General features: G+C 42.8%; 1 pseudogene; it reads right to left on the bottom strand.

Annotated features, from left to right (window-relative positions):
- Nucleotides 1-322: 322 nt before the first annotated feature.
- LOC123441917 overlaps nt 323-24209 on the bottom strand; it is a 30555-nt pseudogene continuing 6668 nt past the window's right edge.

Below are 24209 nucleotides of genomic sequence, written 5' to 3' on the forward strand. Positions count from 1 at the left end.
CCACCTCCAGTTTGTTCTCTTTGACATTAATCTGCATGCTGAATCATCTTTTCCTGCATGATTTAGCGCATAGAATATCTTTCTTGTTTCCAGGCTACATGTTGTTTCTGATCAAAATCAACAATTTAGTGAAAATTGTTCTTTGCGAAATCAACAGTTTGCTTGCTCCTTGTATCAACACACAAGAATGAACTCAAATATATGTTGAGGTAAGTAAATATAGAAATTTCATCTAAAAATAAAACATAAAAGCTATATCACCCACATGAGAGTTCCTTTCTGATTCCTGCAACCTTATTTGAAATCCCAACAAACATAAAAGCTATGTCACCCACATGAAGGCTCGTAGAACACCGATGTCTTGAACAACGAGGTTGTACATCCCGATGCCGACAATTAGAAGGAACCACATTGAGATGACCGGCGCAAAGGTGTATCCGACCTTGTCGGTCCCAAACCGCTGGACCGAGAAGAGCATGAACAGAATCGCCACCGAGATGAGGACCACTTGTGCTGCACAAAGAACAAAATAGGAAAAAATAGCTGAAGGCACTATGCAACAAAATCTGCACGAAAGGCGACGAACAATAGAATGTGTGTCACTGACGCCACACAGAAAACGACTGCACCAGCTACTCAATTAAGCAACAAAAATAAGGAAACTTCGGACCAACACCATACAGCACAAAGTTGACTGATATAATGCAATTGGAAATGGAAATGGCAAATCAGGGACCTCGGATATTTGACAGCAGCACGCGTGTAATGAAAAAGAGAGGTACTCCTATGAAATGGAACATGGATCTTTTCATCCCGAAAATTGTTAATCTTCCACGTAGCTGACTGGAGGTGTGAAATGGCCATGCTCTCCAGAAACCAAGACGATTCAACGGAATTGCCGTGAACGCGGAAGTGTACAGACAAGAGGTACAGAAATTGATGAGCATATGACCTGACTTGTCTCCAATAGGGTGACTTAATCTTTAATCAGGAGTGCTGAGTTTAGATACGCACCTGGAATCCAGGCTAGAAGCAACAAAATGTCCTGTCTACATTCTTCATGAAACTTGGATAAAATCAATTAGTAAATCTTCTAGTACTCCTTCCAACTTCATGGAGATCTTTTATCTTCTAGTAGTTCTCTGACGTCAGCTGTGCTTCCCTGGCAATGGCTCCAGAAAAGTGATGTTCCTGCAATCTCTAGTGTTAGCTAGACGAATGCTTATAACAACTAACCTTCTCCTGCAACAACACCAGAAGAATGCTGAAAGCACTCCCCGACAATGAAACTAGAAGAATGTTGTTGATGGCCCACCAGCGCGTGGGTTCGCAGCAGTTTTCGAGGGTAGAGTATTCAACCCAAATTTGTTGGTTCGCACGACGGGAGGTGAGAGTATACTCTCAAGTATTAGCAGCTGAATTTGTCAGATTCAACCACACCTAAAAGATGAGTATTTGCAAGCACAGTAGTAACAACAAAGTAGCGAGTAACGGCAGTGTAACGAGCAATAGCAGTGGCAAGGAACAACAGTAGTGATAGCAGTAGCAAGTAGCAACAGCAGCAAGCGACAGTAGTAGCAACAGTAGTAGCAGCAGCAGAGCAAGATAAGTAACAACAGTAGCAACAGTAGTAGCAGAAGCAGAGCAAGACAAGTATCAGCAGTAGTAGGGCAAACTCGTAGGCAATGGGTCGGTGATTTGTTTGGATGATATTCATCATGCAACAGCTATAACATGGAGAGATATGTGGCTAGCTCCCATTCGTCAATGTGATGTAGGCATGCATTCCGTGTGTCGTCATACGTGCTTAGGGAAAAGAACTTGCATGACATATATTGTCCATCCCTCCCGTGGTAGCGGGGTCCAAAAGGAAACTATGGGATATTAAGTTTCTCCTTTTAATAAAGAACCGAACCAACGCATTAGCACTTGGTGAACACATGAACTCCTCAAACTATGATCATCATCGGGAGTGGTTCCAGTTATTGTCACTCCGGGGTTGTCGGATCATAACACATAGTAGGTAACTACAATTTGAAAGATCGGATCTAAAACACACATATATTGGTGACAACATAATAATTTCAGATCTGAAATCATGGCACTCGGGCCATAGTGACAAGCATTAAGCATGGCAAAGTAGTAGCAACATCAAATCTCAGAATATAGTGGATACTATGGATCAATCCTCATCAAAACTAACTCGATTACATGATAGATATCATCCTACTCATCACCGCCCAGCGAGCCTACGAATAGATTACTCACAAACAACGAAGAGCTTCATGGAATTGGAGAGGGAAGAAGGTTGATGATGACGATGGCGACGATTTCCCCTCTCCGGAGCCCAAGACGAACTCCAGATCTGCCCTCTAGATGAAGAACACGAGGTGGCGGCGCCTCCGTATCGAAAACGCGACGAAAACTTCTCTTTTTATTTTTTCTGGGACGAAAGACAACTTATAGAGCTGGAGTTGGGGGCGGCAGGTGCCTGTGGGCCCCACAAGCCTGCCCACCGCCACCAGGGGGTGGTGGAGGAGCAGGGGCTTGTGGCCCACTGGCCCACCCCCTGAGCTGGAACTTGGCGCATATATTTTTGATATTTTCCAAAACTGCTCCCCGTAAATTTTCAAGACGTTTGGAGAACTTTGATTTCTGCACAAAAATAACACCAAGGCAATTTTGCTGAAAACAACGTCAGTCCAGGTTAGTTCCGTTCAAATCATGCAAATTATAGTGCAAAACAAGGGCAAAAGAGTTTGGAAAAGTAGATACGTTGGAGATGTATCAACTCCCCCAAGCTTAAAACCTTGCTTGTCCTCAAGCAACTCAGTTGACAAACTGAGAGAGAAAGAAAAACTTTGACAAACTCTGTTTATCTTGTTGTTGCAACTATGTCTAAGTCATAACCAGAATTTCAGCAAGATCACAAGTTAACCACAGAAGCAAATGACACAAAGGTCTCACGGTAAACTAATATCAATGGCATAATCAGCTAACGAGCAAATAATAATGAGTTTCAAATACCAACACTTCAATCAAAACAAGCATGAAGCAATATGAATATGTGGTATCTCGCTAGCTCTTTCTGAGACCGCTAAACATAAATGCAGAGCACTTTCAAAGATCAAGGGCTGACTAAACATTGTAATTCATAGCAACGAAGATCCAGTCATAGTCATACTCAATATCAATCAAAAGCAAAGCATAAAAATGACAGAGGTGCTCTCTAATTGGTGCTTATAAAAGAGGAGGATGACTCGACAGGAAAATAAATAGACAGGCCCTTCGCAGAGGGAAGCATTGATTTGCAGAGGTGCCAGAGCTCAAGCTTTGAAAACAGAGATAATAATTTTGGGTGGCATGCTTTCATTGTCAACGCAATGACCAAGAGTTCTCAATATCTTCCATGCTACTCATGCTATAGGCGGTTCTCAAACAGAAAAATGAATTTTTAACTCCCCCACCACCAATCAATCACACTCCACGGCTAGCCGAATCCTCGAGTACCGTCCATACCAACATAAATTCGGGGGGAGTCTCGTTTTATAGTTATGTTTTCGATTTAAGCATGGAACTGGGCATCCCAAATACCGGCCCCTTTCTCGTGGATGACTATGAATAAACACATGTCGAGGATAACACTCCTAGCATGGAAGATACCAATAGCCCTCTGTCACCACATGAGCGGTTCGGGCATGCAAAACATATTTATTTCTTGAAGGTTTAGAGAATGACACATGCAAATTTACTTGGAATGGCAGGTAGATACCGCAAATAGGTAGGTATGGTGGACTCTCATGGAAAAACTTTTGGGTTCATGGAAGTGGATGCACAAGCAGCATTCCCGCTTAGTACAAGTGAAGGCTAGCAAAAGACTGGGAAGCGACCAACTGGAGAGCGACAACAGTCATCAAGATGCAATGAGTTTGACTAACATTGAATGCAAGCATGAACAGGATATAAATCACCATGAACACAAACATCATAAAGGCTATGTTGATTTTGTTTCAACTACATGCATGAACATGCGCCAAGTCAAGCCACTTGAAACATTCAAAGGAGAATACCATCCTATCATACTACATCATAGTCATATCAAAATCTATGTTGGCAATCAAGACAAACCATTATAAGCTCTCAGCTAAATAAGCATGGCATCAGAAACTATGATCTCTAAGTTGTCATTGCAAACATGGTTCTCTCACAACAAAGCTAAATCTGGGTCGACGAGCTAGTCATATTTACAAAAACAAAATAGATAGAGTTCATACCAGCTTTTTAGTCTCAGTCACTTCATCATATATCATCATTGTTGCCTTTCATTTGCACGATCGAACGATGAAAACGATAATAAGCGCATTGGACTAAGCTGAATTTGCAGGCAAACACAAAGGGGAAGACAAAATAATATGGCTCTTTGAAAGCTAAACAGGTAAGCATGTAAGAACCACTAAGCATTGTAACCAATATCTTCTACCTTGACACAAAGAAAAAGAAAACTATTTACACGGGAAAGCTCCCAACAAGCAAAAGAAGAAAGAAAAATATTTTTGGGTTTGCTCAAAAGGACACAAAACAAGAAAACAAGAAAACAAAAAGAAACTAGCATGGATAATACAGTGGCAAAGTGTAAGCACCGGCTAACATAGTGAAAGCATAAGCATGAATATAAAGTCGATGAGAACACGTACTCCCCCAAGCTTAGGCTTTTGGCCTAGCTTGGTCTACTCCCATGGTGGGAAATAACCAGCTCCAGGATACTGTGGAGCGGACTGTGGATGCCACTGCTATGTGAGCTCCTGTGGCTCCCACTGACAAACTGGCGTGTGGTACTCGACTGGTGGCTCGGGCACGGGCTCCTGTGGTTGGGCCAAGCCCCAATATGCATAGATGTCCGCGGGCATAATAGTGTACCTGCCTGCATGAAGATCAAACAAAGAAGGAGCAGGCAAAGTAATAGTCTCCCGAGTACCCTGACTAAACACCAGGTTATAAATCATCCGTCTACTACCATCTCTATCCTGAAAATCATGGCGAACCATGCTGTCATAATCCAGATATCTCTCAGGGAGAAGCATCTCTCCTTCCTCTCCCAGTCTAATGGGTATCTCAAAGTGTCTGACAAGACGGGTAGCATAGATACCTCCATAGACAACACCCTTGGAACGGTTCAGGTTCAACCGTTGAACGACTATAGCACCCAAGCTATAAGTCTTATCGTTATAAAGGCCTTCGCGCAAAACCGCAAGGTGTGGAGAACTAAGTGATCCAGCCTCCCCACGGCCAATCAAACATTTTCCCACAAATAGTGAGAAGTACCGAAGCACAGGAAAATGTACGCTAGCAATTCTAGCGCGAGACACTCCTCTCTCCTCTCCAACAGCAATGGAACCAATGAAATCCTCCAAGTCCCGTGGACGAGGATCACGGATATCCCCAACATAAGGTAATTTGCATGCATTGCAAAAGTCCTGCAGCGTCATACACTGGGGAATACCGTAAATCATGAACTCAACCATGGGAGGATTCTTCCTCGGATAAAAGTTGAAGCTTTGAACGAAAATATTGGTGAGGAGGAGATATTGTGGGCACTTATCTTCAACAAACGCAGTAAGACCTGCGTTCTCCACCAAGTAATAAAAGTCTTCATAAAGTCCGGCGGCGCGCAAAAAATCATCACTTGGCCACTCGCACGCCCGAACTTCTGTGACTCGAGGGACTACGTACTTGGGGTGGTTATTCTCATCCTCCTTGTGGTTACAGCTTGAAGAGCCTCTCAAGAACCTCCTCATCTTTTCCTTTTTCTAGCTCTGAAAAATTCTGAAATTTTTAGAGACTTCGAAAGAAAAGTGAATAAGGATTAACCCAACTTGTAGCAACTACTCCTACTAGTGCCTAGAGACCGTATCACGCGCTAAAACCACTTGGGACCAGCTAAAATCAACTTTTATAGCTCAAGAACAGGGTCACCAAGGTAGTAAGAATTCGCGAAGGATAAAGCACTAGAGCAAAAACTAATTGGACCAATGGAGGAGTCACTTACCAAGGAGTAATTTCCCCAAAACAGTTCGGAGAATGGTGCTTTGAGCAAGGAGATCAAAAATCACAGCCAAATGAGCAAGAACACAGGTTTGAGCTGTGAAACATTTTTTTCTAGAGGTGGAAGAAGAGGCTGGGAGCTGGAGTGAGCGGAGGGGGTGCCTGTGGGCCCCACAAGCTTGCACCCCGCCACCAGGGGGGTAGGTGGCGATGGGGGGGGGGGGCTTGTGGCCCACTGGTCAGGCCCCCTGACCAGCTCTCAGGCCCAGAAATTTTCAAAAATTCCAGAAAAAATCATACTAAATTTTCAGGACCATCGGAGAACTTTTATTTTCGAGGTATTTTTCTCCGGGACGCTAAAACAGAAAACAGGAAAAGCTAAACTAATTCCATCATTTTTCTTCTAAGCAACAGAAAATGAAGACTTAAAACAGAGGTATGTGACTCTCTGATTCATCCATCTCATGGTCATCGAAAGAAATCCGTCGATGGGATTGATCAAGTCCTTATGACAAAACCTTCTCGAATCGCAAAAGTGAATGGAGAATTTTTCGAATAGCCACTAAGTCACCTCAATGGGGATATGGATCTCCCCAACAAGCAAATCATACTTCATCTTGACACGAGGAATAGGGCATTCAAAGCTCCCAATGAGAATCGATGGAGTCTTTTCGATAGCATTGATGCAATGTACCGAATATCGTTTCTTCTGAAAGTGCACTGTGTGCTCATTACCGCTAACATGGAAAGTGACATTGCCTTTGTCGCAATCTATAACAGCCCCTGCAGTGTTTAAAAAGGGTCTTCCGAGGATGATAGCCATGGCATCGTCCTCGAGAATATCCAAGATAACAAAGTCTGTTAAGATAGTGGTATTAGCAACCACAACAGGCACATCCTCGCAAATGCCGATAGGAAAAGCAGTTGATTTGTCGGCCATTTGCACAGAAATTTCAGTGGGTGTCAACTTATCCAACTCAAGTCTACGATAAAGAGAAAGCGGCATAACACTAACACCGGCTCCAAGGTCACATAAGGCAGTTCTTACGTAGTTTCTTTTAATGGAGCAAGGTATAGTGGGCACTCCAGGATCACCAAGTTTCTTAGGAGTTCCACCTTTGAAAGTGTAATTGGCAAGCATGGTGGAGATCTCAAGATCTGGTATCTTCCGTTTATTAGTCACGATATCTTTCATGTACTTGGCATACGGAGACATCTTGAGCATATCAGTTAACCGCATCTGCAGAAAGACGGGTATTATCATCTCAACGAAGCGCTCAAAATCCTCATCATCCTTTTTCTTGGATGGATTAGGAGAAAAGGGCATAGGTCTCTGAACCCATGGCTCTCTTTCTTTACCATGCTTCCTAGCAGTGAAGTCATTCTTGTCGTATCTCTCAGGTTGTTGATTATCATGATTAACCGTAGGTTCAATCTCCACATCCTCATCATGGCTAGGTTGAGCATTATTATGAACATCACTGTCCATGTTGTCACTAGGTTCATGTTCATCACCTGATTGTGTTTCTGCATCAGACGCAGAAATATCATTAGGTTCTTCAGGTGTGATAGTATTTGGTGAACTGGCGTGCAGGTTTCTATCATCCTTCTTCTTCTCCTTAGGATGACTAGGTGTATCAGCATTGATTCCTTGAGAATCTTGATCAATTCTCTTAGGATGACCTTCAGGATACAAAGGTTCCTGAGTCATTTTGCCTCCTCTAGTAATGACTCTGACAGAGTTGTCATTTAATTCATTGAGCTGGTCATTCTGAGCTTTAAGTACTTGTTCTACCTGAGTAGTAATCATAGAGGCATGTTTATGCAGAAGCTTCAGAGCATTGACATTTCTATCTACACAAGCACTTAAATGGCTAAGCATATGAGTACTTTGTTCCAAATGTCTGCTAACATAATCATTGAAATTCTATTGTTTGGCAACAAAGTTGTCAAATTCATCAAAGCATAGGCTAGCAGGTTTATCAAAAGGAATATCACTCTCATCAAACCCACGCAGAGAATTCACTTCAACTACCTGTATCGGGTTATCGAGACCGTGGATCTCTTTGATAGGTGGTATATTTTTGACATCTTCAGATCTAATGCCTTTCTCTTGAATAGATTTCTTGGCTTCTTGCATACCTTCGGGACTGAGGAATAGAATACCTCTTTTCTTAGGAGTTGGCTTAGGAGGTGGTTTGGGAATAGTCCAAGCATTATCGTTGATCAAGAGGTTATTCAGTAGGGTCTCAGCTTGTTCTACAGTTCGTTCCCTAAAAACACAACCGACACAACTATCTAGGTGGTCTCTAGAGGCATCGGTAAGTCCGTTATGGAGGATATCAAGTATCTCGTTATTCTTAAGAGGGTGATCAGGCAAAACATTCTATAGCTGGACGAGCCTCCCCCAAGCTTGTGGAAGACTCTCTTCTTGGAGTTGAGCAAAGTTGTATATTTCCTGCAAGGCAGCTTGCTTCTTATGGGCAGGGAAATATTTCTCACAGAAGTAATAGACCATCTCCTAGGGACTACGCACACATCCAGGAGCAAGAGAGGTGAACCAGGCTTTAGCATCATCCTTTAGAGAGAAAGGAAACAACTTAAGGATATAGTAGTGGTGGATCTTCTCCTCATTAGTGAAAAGGTTGGCTATTTCGGATAGTTTGGCAAGATGGGCTATGACCGTCTCAGACTCATAACCGTGAGAAGGATCAGATTCGACTAGAGTGATTATCTCAGGGTCGACTGAGAATTCATAATCCTTATCGGTGACAAAGATAGGCGAAGTGGCAAACTTCGGGTCATTTTTCATCCTGACTTCACGAGATTTTTTCTTCCACTTGAGAATTAATTTCTCAGCGTCATAGGCATCCTTACACGCAAGAAAATCCTCAGCTATCTCTCCCTCCATAACGTAACCCTCAGGTATATCACGCAATTCCTATCTAGGAGAGCTAGATCTAGCAGGAGCAAAAGCAGGTTCTATCTCAATAGCATCGGTAGTTTCAGAAGCATCACGAGCATTGTCAGTAATTCTAGCAATATGAGCATCAAGGAACACTCCTAGTGGAACAGGAAAAGGAGCATCTCTAGCAGTATCAAGCATAGCATCATCAGGCAAAGCAACATCTCTAGCATCATCAGGCAAAGCAGTATCAAGCATAACATCTCTAGCAGTATCAAGCATAGTATCAAGCATAGCATCTCTAGCAGTATCAAGCATAGTATCATCAGGCATAGTATCAAGCATAGCATCTCTAGCAGTAGTATCACAAGCATCATCAAGCACAGGCGACGAATCAAGATTTCTAACAGGAGGTGAAGTCACAAACTTACTCATAACTGAAGGTGAATCAAGTACAGAGCTAGATGGCAATTCCTTACCTCCCCTCGTAGTTGAGGGCAAGACTTTGGTCTTCGGATCCTTCAGATTCTTCATAGTGATCAGCAGATATAAATCCCAAGTAACTCAGAGAATATAACAATACCTCCCCGGCAACAGCGCCAGAAAAATGCTAACGTCAGTTGTGCTTCCCTGGCAATGGCTCCAGAAAAGTGCTGATCCTGCAATCTCTAGTGTTAGCTAGACGAATGCTTATAACAACTAACCTTCTCCTACAACGGCACCAGAAGAATGCTGAAAGCACTCCCCGGCAATGAAACTGGAAGAATGTTGTTGATGGCCCACCAGCGCGTGGGTTCGCAGTAGTTTTCGAGGGTAGAGTATTCAACCCAAATTTGTTGGTTCGCACGACGGGAGGTGAGAGTATACTCTCAAGTATTAGTAGCTGAATTTGTCAGATTTAACCACACCTGAAAGATTAGTATCTGCAAGCACAGTAGTAACAGCAAAGTAGCGAGTAACGGCAGTGTAATGAGCAATAGCAGTGGCAAGGAACAACAGTAGTGACAGCAGTAGCAAGTAGCAACAATAGCAAGCGACAGTAGTAGCAGCAGCAGAGCAAGACAAGTAACAACAGTAGCAACAGTAGTAGCAGCAGCAGAGCAAGACAAGTATCAGCAGTAGTAGGACAAACTCGTAGGCAATGGGTCGGTGATTTGTTTGGATGATATTCATCATGCAACAACTATAACACAGAGAGATATGTGGCTAGCTCCTGTTTGTCAATGTGATGTAGGCATGCATTCCGTGTGTCGTCATACGTGCTTAGGAAAAAGAACTTGCATGACATATATTGTCCATCCCTTCCGTGGCAGCGGGGTCCAAAAGGAAACTACGGGATATTAAGGTTCTCCTTTTAATAAAGAACCGGACCAACGCATTAGCACTTGGTGAACACATGAACTCCTCAAACTATGGTCATCACCGGGAGTAGTTCCGGTTATTGTCACTCCGGGGTTGCCGGATCATAACACATAGTAGGTAACTACAACTTGCAAGATCGGATCTAAAACACACATATATTGGTGACAACATAATAATTTCAGATCTGAAATCATGGCACTCGGTCCCTAGTGACACACATTAAGCATGGCAAAGTAGTAGCAACATCAAATCTCAGAACATAGTGGATACTAGGGATCAATCCCCATCAAAACTAACTCGATTACATGATAGATCTCATCCTACTCATCACCGCCCAGCGAGCCTACGAATAGATTACTCACGAACGACGAAGAGCTTCATGGAATTGGAGAGGGAAGAAGGTTGATGATGACGATTTCCCCTCTCCAGAGCCCAAGACGGACTCCAGATCTGCCCTATAGATGAAGAAGACGAGGTGGCGGCGCCTCCGTATCGAAAACGCGACGAAAACTTCTCTTTATATTTTTTCTGGGACGAAAGACAACTTATAGAGCTGGAGTTGGGGGCGGCAGGTGCCTGTGGGCCCCACAAGCCTGCCCACCGCCACCAGGGGGTGGTGGCGGAGCAGGGCTTGTGGCCCACTGGCCCACCCCCTGAGGTGGAACTTGGCGCAGATATTTTTGATATTTTCCAAAACTGCTCCCCGTAAATTTTCAGGACGTTTGGAGAACTTTGATTTCTGCACAAAAATAACACTGAGGCAATTCTGCTGAAAACAGCGTCGGCCCAGGTTAGTTCCATTCAAATCATGCAAATTATAGTCCAAAACAAGGGCAAAAGAGTTTGGAAAAGTAGATACGTTGGAGACGTATCATTCTCCATGTTGAAGCTGTTTAGTTCAGACTTCTAAAATCTTTCTAGAGAATTAAAGATAAATTTCCAACTTCAGTTTCAACAGAAACAACTAAAGAGATGTGAATTCCTCTTCGACTTTAGGTGGTCGCAGAGCTGGACATGAGACTCAAAGTGGCTAATTAACCATAGCCTTTTGGCGTAGAATAGAATCTAAAGCATGACACAGAGGGTCTGCAGCCCCACCATGAACACAAAGGAAGAACTTCTCATGTAGGGGTTGCCACATGGATCTCACCAGTAAAGAATCCTAATACCATACATTGATGCATAGCACAAGTGGATCAACACAATAATCAAGGAAAGCATATCCAAACACCAAGAAGGAATATTCCATTATCACTCATCTGACATGACTAAACAACAAAGGTGGCTATGGCTTGAAAACGAAAATCTAGCGTTCTTTATTTAACACTTTTATAACTCCAATAAACGTACCAACTTGGTTTCATTCTTTTTTTTCGATGTACTTTTTCCTTCCTTTCTATTTCTAACAACACAACATAGACGCATACACAAATGCACATACACACACACAAGAGCATGATCTGAACCACCTAAAGTGATCTGAACAACATACGCTTACTTTTTTCAGAAAACTTTAGCATGATCTGAACCTTTGCAGATTTTTTTAGCATGATCTGACCCTTTTGGCAAACGCACAGCCTTGTGACGTTTCTGCCTCACCTGGACACGCCAAAGTTGCCGGCATTTCTGTCCTGGCCAGTAGCTTTTGACCTCCTACGTGGGAGGGCAGAAACATCAAACTGAGACGCGTTACTAAAAACGCCTGAGGCTTGGTGTTTTTGCCTAGTGAAGAAACGTTGGCCTGAGGCGTTTCCAGTAACACGGGCCCCGTGACCACTTATATATTCATGGCAGAAACTCTGGCTACTTTGGCGTGTATATGAGAGGCAGAAACATCACGGGGCTTGTGTTACCAAAAGGATCAGATCATGCTAAAAAATCTGAAAGGTTCATATCATGTTAAAGTTAGGAAAAAGGTCAAAACAGCGATTTTGGCCCTAAAGCATCATGATTGAGGAACTGAGTCACCTCGACTCTGACGTATTGTTGGTTCTCAAACATAGCAGCCTGCTACTCACAACAGAGTTTTTGGCTTTTAGCTTTGCACATAGCAGAGTTTGAATTAACAACATTGTGACTATGGTGAGCCTTTACTATATCCCTATATATTGTTCAAACAACTTTGGATATTGGTCATTGGATGAAGCTAATTAATCTGACAGTACAGATGTGGGGAAGGCCGTTGGATATCGGATATTATCTTCACTCCATCGGGTTTTGCCGCATGTATAATCTAGAAGATTCCATGGATAAGCTTAAGCATAATGCACAAACCTTATAAGACAAACACTAAGATCCTCCATACTTTAACTCTCGAAACTTTTTTCTTCTAACTGAATGACCATTCCTTTTCTACTTTATGATTTACAATGAATACGCACAAACCTCACCATCGTAGACACTCCTCATTTATTCTAGACTCTTCATGTCAACACATTCATAAAATTCATTTGTCTTTGAAGATGCAATACTGGCTACTCAAAACTACAAATACAAGATACCTGAAGACAAATGATATATTCACATGAGTTACGTGTTATACCATGTAGTCTTGGAATATTGTATAGCTATAATTTGCTTTTGAATGGGATGAACTACGACAATGTGTGTGTGTGTTGTTTCCACAAATGAAACAAAGGAAAGAACCTAATACTTCAACCCAGCTTATCATTTAACAACATTTATCATCATTCAGACCTTAATCCTAATACTAGATACTCAGAACATGATATGATGCAATTCCTAATAAAATAAGAAGAAGAGAGAGTCTCAGCTCCCTAGTTCGTAATTTTGTTCTCATTTTAATTGTTGGGATGGATCTAGAGTTCGTAGCACAAATTTTTTGAAACTACAAGGTCAGAGATATACCCGTTGCTGTAGACGCATTTGAGTAAACACTTTGTAAAAGTCTTGTAATGATGCGATTAATGATGAGAAGTCTTTTAAACCTAAAACAAATCCTGAAGGAAATATTTTAGTTGGGCATGCAATGATTTGTATGATAGGTAAAATTCCAAGAGAAGAGATTTGCAGCTACAAAACTAAAGGATTAACCTTATAATTGTGACCCTAGATTGCAAATAAGCATATTTGACAGGAACTATGAAAAACTACATCCTAGTTCAAAATTTGTAGCAGTGCTTTCTAGATATCTTAGGGTCTGCAACTAAAATGAATTGTGCCTATTTAATCAACCATGACAAAGTTTATGGTATTAAACAAGAGTGTCAACCACGGTCAATCTGAATAACGAACATTGCAAAATTTGGCAGTACTCTTGTATCACAATAGCATATGCAACTATTGAAAACGATAGAACTGCGAGCATCAGAGTGCCTTTAAAAAAAGAGCATCATAGTACCCGAGACAATCATTTCTTCACAGAAGTACCTATCAAAGTAGTCATCCATAATTCCAGCCAATGTCATGTCATACCATCAAGAGATTTAATATACCATTTAAATGAGCTATCTTGATATCTTAGGGTCTGCAACCCTGAAGCAAGATAAACATACAACAAACTGTACCGGTGAGTGTACCCAAATGTGTTCTCTTCTGCCATCAATAGAAGTAAGACAACAATAAAGAATTTCAGAGCTATAAGATAAGTTAAAAATAAGCATAAAAAATTCTACATCACACTAACACGGGAATATTGATCAAGACTTCTACAATAGCATGCATTTTTTTGGCACCATTTAGTAGTAGGTTTTGGGTCTAGTAGTAGGGTATGTGACTTGGAGTACAACAAATTTACATCAGATGTTTTTTAAAGAGACAAATAATATCCAACGACAACTACTGAGGATAACAAAAATGAAAATAATTTTCCATGACAATGAACACGACTGTATACCTTCTTCATCTGCCCTTTCCATTTTTAAACGAAAATGTTGACCATACTTCAGGATTTTTATCAGCACCTTACTGAGGCCAAAGAATCTGGACATCCACTATCTTCTAATGCACCTTCAAAAGTAAGTAGACTATCATAATACCCTATTCTGTGAGCTCCAACACGAGCAACATCTTGTTTCCAAGCATGAAAAAATACACCCCAATAACACCTAGAACGAAAATAAAAGAACCCCAATAACAATACAGATCTTGTTTGCCGAAGACAACCTCACCATACAAAATCTAAGGAGTTTTATTAAAACTCACCGAGATGCCTTTCCCCAAAATAATAGTATTTCATATGAAGAGACACATAACTGACAATATACAGTGATTTGCATTTGCTAACTACTATAATGAGTTGTTTGCAGCACCGTGCCATCTCCTAGAGAGTGCAATCAAGTATGTTCCTAAAAGTACCAAAAGGAAACCATTTTTCCTCCTATATCTGAACAACAAATTACGAATATAATCTCATTTCTTATGTTGAGAAGAAGTTTTGGTCGTGGGGATGCAAACCCAAGACATCGGTTTATCATTCTTGGTGTTAATGTACATGTAAGATTGCTGAAAGCATTTCATACTACCATAGACAGGTTGATACAACATATGAAGCGCATTAAGCTAATAATTTGGTTGGTCGTATGTCGCTAATCAAACATGAACAAATTACAAGTGTCATAAAGTGCACAAAACGAAGCAAGTAACCGTTAAACCGAAGCCCCATTCGGCGCCGACGACAAGCGCAACCGTTGACCCAAGCAAACCGCCCATGGGACTGTAACCAGATTCCAGGAACGTGCATAGTATATTTTATGATCACGGGCAGCATTGACAGTTGACAACTTACATGCATCTGAAAGAAACAATTAAAAATCTATGATGTAAAAAAAAATAACCTGTAGAAAAAGAGCAGCCAGAGCAGCACTCCGGCTTGGAGAACAGCTCCGGTGGACACAATGAACGTGGATGAAGGGAGGTCGGAGGTCAGACGGCCGGCGACCACCGAGCTCTGTAATTAAGTGGGAAGGAATCTCAAGATTAGCTCAAGACCTCAAAAAAGCATGGTATCTTGTCAATGGAGATATATAGGATTGGTGGTGGTTTGGCGCTTACGACAACATCGGCTGCACCGTAGACCGCCATCGCCCCGCCCACTCCGGCCACCCCGAGAACGGGGTCACAACACTCTTTGTGAACACTGCCTTTGTTAAAGAATCCAAACCAAGCATTATTCATAACATATTGTGCTTGATCTGATCATACCCACCCATATACAAGTAGAAAAGGAAACATCCACACATATACAAGTACAAAACGAAACGAGATGCTAGCATGTTCATTGATTACAGCTGATCTGCTCACCATACAAATGCCTTGCAGGCCGTAATAGGCGAGGAGGGGAGCGAGGAGGAGCATCCTCAGGTCAGCGAGCGGCATGACGGCAGGTCTCGACGTGTCATGGAGAAAGGAACGTTCTTGGGGTTCATGGCCGCCTCATTCCGCTCTCTTCTCATCTCTTCTAGAGAGTAGGCACCATCCTAAAGTTGTTTCAGAAGTTCGATGACGCTAGCAGAAAATCACACAAGGATATATGTAGCGAATGAAGAATTCAGTTTAAGGTTCTAATTACAAACCTTGTCATTTCCCACCACAACGAGCGATATCAAATTTCTAGTCACCTGCAAAATATATTGAAATTTACTACATAAGTACATGATACAATTCAACCAAAATTTCTCCGCCAACCTAGCGCTCCAGGTAATGGACTTAGAATATGCACATACGTACCTGCGTGCTTGTGTGCTTGCAAACATTCCCCAGGATTCCCCGTTGAATCGACCCAAAAGTTGGCCCGAGTGAAGCTTGTTCTCTGTCGCATGGCTGAAGGCAGCGGACATGAGATACGTGCCCCGGAGGGGAAATATATAGGTAAAGATGCCTATTGAGCAAAATTTCCTAGGGTGCATTCTAATCTGAAATGTATTTTCTTCACACAGAAAAGTCAAATCCTGCATGATCATGCTGTAACAAGTGTTCTTGTCATGGAGCAAGAAAACACATTATTATTAAATAATTGTTTTAATTAAAAAATGTATGTTGAACATGACAACATGTGATTTTTGATATCTATAACAACAAATTGATTCTCTATACGCTTCTTCTCTCATACTTCTTCCTTCATAGGCAACTGTCGTGTCTCTTTAACCACTCTCCATTTCTTTCCCTTCACCATTTTCTTGTCACAGTGTGTAAACCCTCTTTTCAAGATCTTGTATTATATATTATATATTTTGTTGATAGTGTGTTGCCCTCTTTTTTGCAACATTGATTCAAAATATTGTGTTGCCCTCTTTTTTGATAGTTAGTTAGTTGAAAGGAAACTTATGCAAAACTGGTCACGACTAACTAAAAGGAAACATGAACTCCATGAATGGAAAAAAATCTTGTATAGAAACAACAGAATAAAAAAATATTTATAGAAATTAGATCGTGTTAAACAACATATACTACTTCCAAACCAAAATAAGAATGACTTGTAAAATAGGAATATTTATTGACTCCTTCTCATGAGGGATTCTTTGACCTCCTTGAGAACAGAGAGACTTAACAAATCAAGTTTTATGTACGCCTTTTCTTCATCGTGAACAAATACAAACCGTAAATCTAGAGCTAAGATATATGCAATAGGTAAAGATGCCCGTAACATGAACATAAATCTTACCACTGTATGTTGAATGAATATGTGATCTGGCACCTTTTATCTAGAGAGACTTAACAATGTTCATGTTAGTAGGCATCTTTACCTATATATTTCCCCGTAACACGAACATAAATCTTACCAATTGCATTTCTTCAGCTAAAGGGATTGCTTTACTTATGTTCAAGTGCCTAACCATATTCGTTGATCTAGAAATATTACCACTGTATGTTGAATGAATATGTGATCTGGCACCTTTTATCTATCACGGTTGTATAAATTTTGCAAACCAACTATTCTATATTTTGAAAGCAACACATCTCTTGACTTCAATTATCTGATTTACAGGAGAAGAAAACTATCCGTCCTTCATTATCTGCAGAACGTATCTTTGGTTGGGTACTTTTGGCAATGTGTTCCAGTGACTTTATTTGCTTTTATGACTGGGCTGATTGCAGACTAATTCATAGAATTGATGTGACTGTCAAGGTGAGTTCAGTATATTTTATTGTGATTATGAATATGTGGAGTCCACATTTCAATGACCTGTTTTCGATTGTGCTTGTAGAACGTCTACTGGGCTGATAGTTGTGACCTAGTTGCAATCGCAAGTGATACATCATTCTACAACCTGAAGTACAATGTATGTTATTGCATTTACTAAATATTCGTGTATAAATTTTCCCTCGTCCATGGGTTTTGAATGTGTTCTTATATAACATCTACATGCATGAAATTTTGTTTATGATTTTTGTCCCTGCAGAGAGATGTTGTTGCTGCCTACTTGGAAGGTGGAAAGCCTGCTGACGAGGAAGGCGCTGAAGATGCTTTTGAGTTGCTTCATGAGGTCAATGAGCGAGTGCGAACATGGATTTGGGTTGGAGACTGTTTTATTTATAACAACTCATCTTGGCGCCTAAATTATTGTGTTGGTGGTGAGGTAAAGATTGTTTGCTCTCAATAATTTGATTCTTTCATGTACAATATTTGCCTTACAACATGATCAAAAGTTCCAAGCAGTTTTGCACATCCGAGATGTATATGAAGTAAAACGTGAACCATTAAGTAATGAGCAGTACTACTAAGGTGTGGTGAACTAAGTACCTGGCCAACCCACATGAGGGAAGAAGTAAAACTCAGGTAGACGGAAGCCGGCACCATCGTGTACCACGTTGTGAGGAGCTTGGCGAGGAAGAAGAGTGTGTAGCCGCTGGTGCCGACGATGAGCGCGCCCCTTGACCCCAGAGGCCGCACCACGTCCGCCCCCATCGCCCTGAACATGGTGAAGGAGGGATGAAGGCGTCCAACATCCCCATGGACACGGCGCCCAGGTTTCCCTCATGCAGGAACTCGTAGGAGGACATGGATTACCGGAACACATCATGGACCCAAAGATTTCAATGCAGGCTTTTGTCCTAACGAAAACATCAGGTACGTACCGTGTTGAGTGTGCTCTACAGGTTCTGCGTGGGAGGTAGGCGGAGAAGACGAAGAGGAAGGCGCTCGACAGGGGGTGAATGTTGCCGGCGTGGCTCCGTCTCAGGCTGCTCGGAGTTGCATAGGCCACCGCTAGAAGGGGCACGGCAGCCGCCTGCTCCTCCTTGTCATGGCGTGAGGCGGGGGCGAGCGACAGCTGCGGGCCGAGCAGGACGGCTGCGCGAGGGAGCGGCGCGCGGGGGCGAGCAAGAGCGGCACGGGGCCGGGGGGGGGGGGGGTGGGCTCGCGGCGACGGCGCAGCTAGGACGACCCACGCGAATCCCCGAACACAAACGGAGCGACGAGAGGAACAAACCGGCCGACGAGGGGAAGGAAGAAGGCCCGAAACGGCGATGCAGACGCAGAGGTCACCGGCGATGGTGGGGTGGGAGGGCCCGGGTCTCGGGAGAGGAGGGCGGCTGTGGCGTGGGGTTCGGGGGCGGGAAGCGGGTCGCGGCGGTCGGTCGGGAGAGGAGGGCGGCTGTGGCACGGGGCCGGGGGGGAGGGGTCGCGACGACTTGGTCGAGGGGAGCGGTGGCGGTCGAGCGGGAGCGGCGCGCGGGGGGGGGGGGGGGGGGGGGGCGAGCAGGAGCGGCGGGCGATCGGGGTGAGCGGGGGCTTGCGGGAGCAGTTCCAGATCGAGGTGAGAGGGGATAGCCAGGAGGAGTTTCCGTTAGCGTTTAAGTTTCGTTAACAACATCTAATCAACCCGTTGATTAAGTGTTAGACGGCTGAGATGGTGAGTTGGATCTGCCCTCTCGTGCTTTTAGGGCCCCACAAGCCTGCCCACCCCCACAAGGGGGGTGGTGGCGGAGCAGGGGCTTGTGGCCCACTGGACCACCCCTGAGGTGGAACTTGGCGCATATATTTTTGATATCTTCCAAAACTGCTCCCCGTAAATTTTCAGGACGTTTGGAGAACTTTGATTTCTCCACAAAAATAACACCAAGGCAATTCTGCTGAAAACAGCGTCAGTCCAGGTTAGTTCCATTCAAATCATGCAAATTATAGTCCAAAACAAGGGCAAAAGAGTTTGGAAAAGTAGATACGTTGGAGACGTATCAACTCCCCCAAGCTTAAAACCTTGCTTGTCCTCAAGCAACTCAGTTGACAAACTGAGAGAGAAAGAAAAACTTTGACAAACTCTGTTTGATCTTGTTGTTGCAACTATGTCTAACTCATAACCACAATTTCAGCAAGATCACAAGTTAACCACAGAAGCAAATGACACAAAGGACTCACAGTAAACTAATATCAATGGCATAATCAGCGAACGAGCAAATAATAATGAGTTTCAAATACCAACACTTCAATCAAAACAAGCATGAAGCAATATGAATAGGTGGTATCTCGCTAGCTCTTTCTGAGACCGCAAAACATAAATGCAGAGCACTTTCAAAGATCAAGGGCTGACTAAACATTGTAATTCATAGCAACGAAGATTCAGTCATAGGCATACTCAATATCAATCAAAAGCAAAGCATAAAAATGATAGAGGTGCTCTCTAATTGGTGCTTATAAAAGAGGAGGATGACTCGACAGGAAAATAAATAGAGAGGCCCTTCGCAGAGGGAAGCATTGATTTGCAGAGGTGCCAGAGCTCAAGCTTTGAAAACAGAGATAATAATTTTGGGTGGCATGCTTTCATTGTCAACGCAATGACCAAGAGTTCTCAATATCTTCCATGCTACTCATGCTATAGGCGGTTCTGAAACAGAAAAGTGAAGTTTTAACTCCCCCACCACCAATCAATCACACTCCACGGCTAGCCGAATCCTCGAGTACCGTCCATACCAACATCAATTCGGGGGGAGTCTCGTTTTACAGTTATGTTTTCGATTTAAGCATGGAAGTGGGCATCCCAAATACCGGCCCCTTTCTCGTGGATGACTATGAATAAACACATGTCGAGGATAACACTCCTAGCATGGAAGATACCAATAGCCCTCTGTCACCACATGAGCGGTTCGGGCATGCAAAACAGATTTATTTCTTGAAGGTTTAGAGAATGGCACATGCAAATTTACTTGGAACGGCAGGTAGATACCGCAAATAGTAGGTATGGTGGACTCGCATGTAAAAACTTTTGGGTTCATGAAAGTGGATGCACAAGCAGCATTCCCGCTTAGTACAAGTGACGGCTAGCAAAAGACTGGGAAGCGACCAACTAGAGACCGACAACAATCATCAAGATGCAATGAGTTTGACTAACATTAAATGCAAGCATGAAAAGGATATAAATCACCATGAACACGAACATCATAGAGGCTATGTTGATTTTGTTTCAACTACATGCATGATAATGCACCAAGTCAAGCCACTTGAAACATTCAAAGGAGAATACCATCCTATCATACTACATCATAGTCATCTCAAAATCTATGTTGGCAATCAAGACAAACCATTATAAGCTCTCAGCTAAATAAGCATGGCATCAGAAACTATGATCTCTAAGTTGTCATTGCAAACATGGTTCTCTCACAACAAAGCTAAATCTGGGTCGACAAGCTAGTCATATTTACAAAAACAAAATAGATAGAGTTCATACCAGCTTTTCAGTCTCAGTCACTTCATCATATATCATCATTGTTGCCTTTCATTTGCACGATCGAACGATGAAAACGATAATAACGCATTGGACTAAGCTGAATCTGCAGGCAAACACAAAGGAGAAGACAAAATAATATGGCTCTTTGAAAGCTAAACAGGTAAGCATGTAAGAACCACTAAGCATTGTAACCAATATCTTCTACCTTGACACAAAGAAAAAGAAAACTATTTACACGGGAAAGCTCCCAATAAGCAAAAGAAGAAAGAAAAATCTTTTTGGGTTTTCTCAAAAGGACACAAAACAAGAAAACAAGAAAACAAAAAGAAACTAGCATGGATAATACAGTGGCAAAGTGTAAACACCGGCTAACAGAGTGAAAGCATAAGCATGAATATAAAGTCGGTGAGAACACGTACTCCCCCAAGCTTAGGCTTTTGGCCTAGCTTGGTCTACTCCCATGGTGGGAAATAACCAGCTCCAGGATACACTGGAGCAGACTGTGAATGCCACTGCTGTGTGAGCTCCTCTGGCTCCCACTGATAAACTGGCGTGTGGTACTCGACTGGCGGCTCGGGCACGCGCGCCTGTGGTTGGGCCAAGCCCCAATATGCGTAGATGTCCGCAGGCATAATAGTGTACATGCATGCATAAAGATCAAACAAAGAAGGAGCACGCAAAGTAATAGTCTCCCGAGTACCCTGACTAAACACCAGGTTATAAATCATCCGTATACTAGCATCTCTATCCAGAAAATCATGGTGAACCATGTTGTCATAATCCAGATATCTCTCAGGGAGAAGCATCTCTCCTTCCTCTCCCAGTCTAATGGGTATCTCAAAGTGTCTGGCAAGATGGGTAGCATAGATACCTCCATAGACAACACCCTTGGAACGGTTCAGGTTCAACCGTTGAGCGACTATAGCACCCAAGCTATAAGTCTTATCATTATAAAGGCCTTCGCGCAAAACCGCAAGGTCTGGAGAACTAAGTGATCCAGCCTCCCCACGGCTAATCAAACATTTCCCACAAATAGTGAGAAGTACCGAAGCACAGGAAAATGTACGCTAGCAATTCTAGCGCGAGACACTCCTCTCTCCTCTCCAACAGCAATGGAACCAATGAAATCCTCCAAGTCCCGTGGACGAGGGTCACAGATATCCCCAACATAAGGTAATTTGCATGCATTGCAAAAGTCCTGCAGCGTCATACACTGGGAAATACCGTAAATCATGAACTCAACCATGGGAGGATTCTTCCTAGGATAAAAGTTGAAGCTTTGAACGAAAATAATGGTGAGGAGGAGATATTGTGGGCACTTATCTTCAACAAACGCAGTAAGACCTGCGTTCTCCACCAAGTAATAAAAGTCTTCATAAAGTCCGGCGGCGCGCAAAAATTCATCACTTGGCCACTCGCACGCTCGAACTTCTGTGACTCGAGGGACTACGTACTTGGGGTGGTTCTTCTCATCCTCCTTGTGGTTACGGCTTGAAGAGCCTCTCAAGAACCTCCTCATCTTTTCCTTTTTCTAGCTCTGAAAAATTCTGAAATTTTTAGAGACTTCGAAAGAAAAGTGAATAAGGATTAACCCAACTTGTAGCAACTACTCCTACTAGTGCCTAGAGACCGTATCACGCGCTAAAACCTTTATAGCTCAAGAACAGGGTCACCAAGGTAGCAAGAATTCGCGAAGGATAAAGCACTAGAGCAAAAACTAATTGGACCAATGGAGGAGTCACTTACCAAAGAGTAATTTCCCCAAAACAGTTCGAAGAATGCTACTTTGAGCAAGGAGATCAAAAATCACAGCCAAATGAGCAAGAACACGGGTTTGATCTGCGAAACATTTTTTTCTGGAGGTGGAAGAAGAGGCTGAGAGCTGGAGTGAGCGGAGGGGGTGCCTGTGGGCCCCACAAGCTTGCACCCCGCCACTAGGGGGGTAGGTGGCGATGGGGGAGCTTGTGGTCCACTGGTCAGGCCCCCTGACCACCTCTTAGGCCCAGAAATTTTCAAAAATTCCAGAAAAAATCATACTAAATTTTCAGGACCATCGGAGAACTTTTATTTTCGAGGTATTTTTCTCCGGGACGCTAAAACAGAAAACAGGAAAAGCTAAACTAATTCCATCATTTTTCTTCTAAGCAACAGAAAATGAAGACTCAAAATAGAGGTATGTGACTCTCTGATTCATCCATCTCATGGTCATCGAAAGAAATCCGTCAATGGGATTGATCAAGTCCTTATGACAAAACCTTCTCGAATCGCAAAAGAGAATGGAGAATTTTTCGAATAGCCACTAAGTCACCTCAATGGGGATATGGATCTCCCCAACAAGCAAATCATACTTCATCTTGACATGAGGAATAGGGCATTCAAAGCTCCCAATCAGAATCGATGAAGTCTTTTCGATAGCATTGATGCAATGTACCGAATATCGTTTCTTCGGAAAGTGCACTGTGTGCTCATTACCGCTAACATGGAAAGTGACATTGCCTTTGTTGCAATCTATAACAGCCCCTGCAGTGTTTAAAAAGGGTCTTCCGAGGATGATAGCCATGGCATCGTCCTCGGGAATATCCAAGATAACAAAGTCTGTTAAGATAGTGGTATTAGCAACCACAACAGGCACATCCTCGCAAACGCCGATAGGAAAAGCAATTGATTTGTCGGCCATTTGCAGAGAAATTTCAGTGGGTGTCAACTTACCCAACTCAAGTCTACGATAAAGAGAAAGCGGCATAACACTAACACCGGCTCCAAGGTCACATAAGGCAGTTCTTACGTAGTTTCTTTTAATGGAGCAAGGTATAGTGGGCACTCCAGGATCACCAAGTTTCTTAGGAGTTCCACCTTTGAAAGTGTAATTGGCAAGCATGGTGGAGATCTCAAGATCTGGTATCTTCCGTTTATTAGTCACGATATCTTTCATGTACTTGGCATATGGAGACATCTTGAGCATATCAGTTAACCGCATCTGCAGAAAGACGGGTCTTATCATCTCAACGAAGCGCTGAAAATCCTAATCATCCTTTTTCTTGGATGGATTAGGAGAAAAGGGCATAGGTCTCTGAACCCATGGCTCTCTTTCTTTACCATGCTTCCTAGCAGTGAAGTCATTCTTGTCGTATCTCTCAGGTTGTTGATTATCATGATTAACCGTAGGTTCAATCTCCACATCCTCATCATGGCTAGGTTGAGCATTATTATGAAAATCACTGTCCATGTTGTCACCAGGTTCATGTTCATCACCTGATTGTGTTTCTGCATCAGACGCA

The sequence above is a fragment of the Hordeum vulgare genome, chromosome 3H (assembly GCF_904849725.1).
Source record: "Hordeum vulgare subsp. vulgare chromosome 3H, MorexV3_pseudomolecules_assembly, whole genome shotgun sequence".
Classification (NCBI taxonomy): Eukaryota; Viridiplantae; Streptophyta; class Magnoliopsida; order Poales; family Poaceae; genus Hordeum; species Hordeum vulgare.